The sequence below is a fragment of the Gossypium arboreum genome, chromosome 5, assembly GCF_025698485.1.
Source record: "Gossypium arboreum isolate Shixiya-1 chromosome 5, ASM2569848v2, whole genome shotgun sequence".
NCBI lineage: Eukaryota > Viridiplantae > Streptophyta > Magnoliopsida > Malvales > Malvaceae > Gossypium > Gossypium arboreum.
This window is the reverse complement of record NC_069074.1, coordinates 70,359,359-70,364,251: the sequence shown is the minus strand read 5'-3', so window position 1 is coordinate 70,364,251 and position 4,893 is coordinate 70,359,359. Positions and strand designations below refer to the sequence as shown.

General features: G+C 35.0%; 1 non-coding gene across 1 annotated transcript; it reads right to left on the bottom strand.

The window, feature by feature from the left end:
* Positions 1 to 4,495: 4,495 nt before the first annotated feature.
* On the bottom strand, positions 4,496 to 4,602 carry LOC128293416 (small nucleolar RNA R71). The gene has a single exon (XR_008283598.1). It is a non-coding gene; the product is annotated as a small nucleolar RNA R71 (small nucleolar RNA).
* Positions 4,603 to 4,893: the final 291 nt, after the last annotated feature.

Sequence of the window (4,893 nt, the reverse complement as noted above, 5' to 3'; positions counted from 1 at the left end):
TTTCTTTTCTCTTCTAGCATAGCTTCACACCTATTTGTAACATCCTATGAATCCACATACATCACATTTCTACATAAATTTCTTTTACTTTTCTTCTACTTCCATTCACAACATCAAAGACACCATACACATATATCATTACAAAGCTTGACACTTAGCATGCAAATGACATCCACACAAACCCACCTTAGCGAAACTTAACTCATCTTCATGCCTCACCACCACAACATCAAACATCAAACATCAATGATACCAAGAAGACAACACCCATGGCGAATATCATCCCCATTTCATGGTAAAGGTTTAGACCATGGGTTAGGTGGAACTCAAACTATCAACTAAAAACATGCATGAATCTCATGGATAACATCAACATACCTTAGTCTAGCAAACTCCCATGGCTGATTTTCTCAAGCTTTCCCCTTTCTTCTTAGTACATTCGGCCAAGCAAGGAGAAAATGAGAGAATGAACACTTTTTTTTCCTTTTCTTTGTTTTTCTTCATATTCTCTTTCTTTTTTTTCATTTCTTTATTCTTTCTACATAATCTACTAACTAAACATGTTGGCAACATGTTTCCACTCATAGCATGGCCGGCCATCATGCTTCATTTTGGCTAATTTGACATGCAAGGACAACACTTTCCCACATGTATTAATAGGCCACCTTACATTTGCCTAGCACATTTCTAAATTTTCTCACATAAGTCCTATTTGATAAAAATTCACTTACAATTAACAAAATCCAAACATGAAATTTTCACACATGCATATATGCATATAATGAGCATCAATTATGATGGTTAATTATTATTATGACTCGGTTTAGTGGTCCCGAAACCACTTTCCGACTAGGGTCAATTTAGGGATGTCACATAGGGATCTCTACGGATCAAGTTAAATGAATAAATCGTCTTATTCGGTGCCAGAATAACGAGTACAGTCTAGGTGGATTTTTCCTTAGGTATTGTCTTCATTCAATCGATTTTTCCAAAAGCAATTCCCCGATTCCATTCTCCGTGCGTTCTTAGTTTAGATAATTAGTTAGTTAAAACAAAAACCTCTTTATTCTTAGGCTAGACAATAAAAAGACAGTCATTACTAATACTTTTAGTTCCTTTGGGTTCGACAATCCGGTCTTGCTAAAACTATACTACTATTCGATAGGTACAGTTGCCTACATCGTGATAATAGTTAGTTCATGAATGAGTAATAATAAATATTTAAAACCTATCACAAAATCACGGAATGACCTAATAAAACAAACAAGCCATTTCCGCATGGCTTAAATATATACACATACCAAAGTCCAACATTTCCAAATATTATGTAGCCTATACATGGCATAAGTTCGAAATTTAACTTATAAAGTACCAAAAACAGCCGATAGTGTGATAGACTTTGTTGACGATCCCTGAGCTCGTAACTTGACTCCAAAATTTATAAAACAGAGACAAGCATACACATACAGTAAGCTATCATAGCTTAGTAAGTCATAAGCAAATAAATAATTCAATGACGATATCAACTCAATTTAACCAAACCAATTTATAATATCATAATCACATTTAATTTCAAGCTTACAATTTCATATAAAACATATACTTTCATATATAAATTTTGCCTTGGCCGAATATATATGTCTATTATCAAAGTAACATTCAATTTCAAAACCATAGTAATATTATATAACCGAATATATATACACTCGTAAGCATATACTCTTGAATCAAAATTTAGTATCACATATTTATGCATAATATATGGCTGAATATACCATACTAATACACATATATTTACATTAGCATTATGTATAATTTGCATCCTATCTCAAATAACCAACTTACCTTATATCCAAATAGGTAATCAACTATCACGTACCTGGTCACTTTAGGTCGTTTTACACATTCGATCACAACATATCACTGCCCGTTGAACCATTCAAAATTGAATAGGATGCTCGTATAATCACACATATTGTATAATGCCAATGTCTCATGTAACACCCCAAACCCGGCCTAGACGTTATGGTCGAATTGTGGTGTCACACTAGATTATGTTTTGAAAAGCGTAATTAACATATCTTGTGTGTTGTTAGAACATAGGTTTAGCAAAACATGTGTCATATTAAATTGTTAATACATTTGAAAAACATTGTTCGTTGTGGAAGCTTTTAAAATGAGTTGCGTAATGTGGTAGTTGAAAATCATTTATCTTTTGAAACCCGAGTCCTACTACTAACAGATATAAACCAATTTAAACAAATCCCAAAAAATATAAAAATAAAAAATAAAGCGGCCTTATTACATAAAATTTACCCAAATAAAACTACTTTCAAATACGAAAACATAAACAGTGGTGTGGCCATCTTCGAGTCCCTCGCAGCTGATAAACCGTAATTTATACATATTTTTACCTCATGCTTAGCATATTTTTTGGATGAATTATCCTTATATTTGGTGAATTCAATGCTCCTAATCCTTTAATTTCATGTTTCATACTTAGGTGAGCATAGGAGAGTAAAAAGAGCGAGAAATGGGCTGAAAATGGAGAAAATAGACCAACATGAGAAATCAACACGGCCTGGACTTCCTCACACGGGTAAGCCACACGGCCGTATCCATTTGGAAAAATCGAAGCACGATTTACATGGGTAGACCACACGCCCATGCCTATTTAACAACCTTGTACACAGATTGAAGAAATCACACATGGGCGTGTCACACGGGCATGTTCCTGTCGAGCCCAAGTTTAGTTCTATTCGGAAAAGGCCATTTTTGATGGATTTTAGGCATTCTAAAGCCTATTTAAACACCTGATGAGGCACTTAGAAGGTACACACGGAGTAGGAGGTAGGGAATTACTCGAAGAAAGCTGATTGATCCATCTCAGAAGTCAGATTCACCTTCAAGACTGAAGATCTCCCTTCAATTCCCTTCAAGAGTTCTTGGGTTTTCTTTATGTTTTGTTATCATTATTCTTTTGAGATGTTTTCTTTCATAAATATGAACTAAACCCCCTAAATACCTAAAGGGAATTAAACCTAAGACGGATCTTATTGTTATTATTTAAATTGTATGAGAAATATTTGACTTGTTCTTAATTATGAATTCTTAATTCTTGCATTAATATTCCAGGATATTGATTCAAGTATTGATGTGCTTATTCAGAGGAGCAAAAGTCCTTGTCTAAGAGTAGATCTAACATAATTAAGTAGAGTTGATTGCACGCCTAGAGATAGGGTGACAAGATTTTGCTGGATTAGGGTGAAACCTAATAAGGGAATCCATAGATCGAGTTAATGCAGTACTAAGGAGTTAATTAGAAAGAGATTTCAACTAATCAACCTAGGGTTAGACGTTGTTAGTCTCGAGAGAGATAATAATATAAATTAGGGATTTCTACGGATCAAGTCAAGTGAACAAATCGTCTGATTCAGAGTCAATAACAAGTGAAATCTAGGTGGATTTTTCCCTTAGGTATTGTCTAAATCATTTAGTTTTCCCAAAAGTTATTTCCCCAATTTACTTCTTGTGCATTCTTGGTTTAGTAATTAGTTTAGAAAAAACAAACTCCTTTATTTTTAGGCTAGATAATAAAGAGAAAGTTAATACTAGTACTCTTAGTTCCTTTGGGTTCGACATTCCGGTCTTGCCATAAGCTATACTACTGTTCGATAAAGTACGCTTGCCTTTGTCATGATAACAGTTAGTTTTCAAGAACATAAATTCATAAATTATAAAACTTATTACACGTATCACATCACACGATCAAGTTTTTGGCGCCGTTGCCGGGGAACTAGGATATTAGGAACACTCGATTTTTATTACTTTAGCCATTTTTTTATTGCAATTTAAATTTTTATTTTCTTTTCTAATTTTTCATTTATTCACTTCTAGCAGGTGTTTGTAGTGCATGACTAGAAGAAACCCGTCGAGAACATTACTTTTTGATAGTAAGATCGATCGCACAGCTCACAAAAACCAAAGAGAAATAAGGCGAAGCCTAAGATACACGGAGGAAGAGCAAGAGGATGACATTCACACCACAATCGAGGAGATGGCTAAAAATCAGGAAAATCCGCTACCTCCTGCAATTGCTGCTGATCCAGTAAATTAGAATCCAACTGCATGCACTATGTATGATTATGTGAAACCTACTTTAACAGGAACTGAGTCAAGTATAGTTAGGCCTGCTGTTGCTGCAAATAATTTTGAAATGAAACCTAACACAATTCAAATGATCAAACAGTTTGTTCAGTTTGATGGTTTGCAGGACGAGGATCCAAACACTCATTTGCCAAATTTCTTAGAGTTTTGTGACATTTTTGTGATCAATGCCATTTTTGATGATGCCATTCGCCTTTGGTTGTTTCCCTTTTCGTTGAGGAACAAAGCTAAGCAGTGGTTAAACTCGTTACCGTGAGGGTCAATCACTACTTGGGAGCAAATGACTGCAAAATTTTTACTTAAATATTTTTTACCGGCTAAAACGGCTAAGTTGAGGAATGATATCTCTTCTTTTGTGAAGATGGATCTAGAGACACTTTATGATGCATGGGAGAGATACAAGGACCTATTGACAAGGTGCCCTCAACATGGGTTACCTTTTATGGCTGCTGGTTCAAACGTTTTACAACGGCGTGAAGCCCTCAACAAGGCAACTTATCGATAACAAAACACCTGAAGTGGCTTACAAATTTATTGAAGAGATGTCACTGAATAAATATCAGTGGCAAGTCATGAGAACAAAGCCGATGAAAGCAGCCGATGTTTTCAAGCTCGATGCGGTTACTATGATATCTAACTAGGTAGAACTCTTAAATAAAAAGATTGACGGTTTGTGTGGTTCTACTCAGGTACATACAATGATGAGGTACGATTCAAATGGAGGAG